Genomic DNA, 603 nt, shown 5'->3' on the forward strand with positions numbered 1-603 from the left:
GTCTGCTGGGCGGTCCACCTCCGTGAGCCTCCGGAATCCCGAGTGTGGAACAGGCACTGACCCCGCCCGCCCTCGAGCGGCTGAGGATGGAGGGCGGGTCCAGCAGCGGGGCCTTCCCACCAGCGTCCACTGTCGGGACACGGCCTCTGCTGCAGCCGCAGGGCCATGCCCACAGCCCACCCACAGGCCAGCAGGTGCACTTCCACCCACACAGACACAAACAGCAAAACGTTTAGGAACAAAGACAACGAAAGAGCTTTTCACAAGAACGGGTTAAACACACAGCGGCCGACCACGGGGTGACTTAAAATAAACTATCGAACAGCCAATGGTGAGCATGCACGCCCGAGGCTCTGGAGCGGCTCAGGGTCACCCGTGGATCCGGGAACCAGTCAGCACAGATGCAGACAGAGGAGGTCCAGGCCCGTCAGGCCCAAAACTGAGGCAATGCCCGCAGGCTCTGCCCCTTCCTTCCGTGATGCCCGTGCCCGTGCGACCTTCCAGCAAGGGCCAGTACCCAGGGGACCCGTCGGGAAGGGGGCGGAGAGCCTAGCTTCGGGTCAGCCCAAGGTATGGCCCAAGTGTGAGGGAGCTCCCAGGTGC

This window comes from Myotis davidii, unplaced genomic scaffold, assembly GCF_000327345.1.
Source record: "Myotis davidii unplaced genomic scaffold, ASM32734v1 scaffold586, whole genome shotgun sequence".
NCBI classification, from domain to species: Eukaryota; Metazoa; Chordata; class Mammalia; order Chiroptera; family Vespertilionidae; genus Myotis; species Myotis davidii.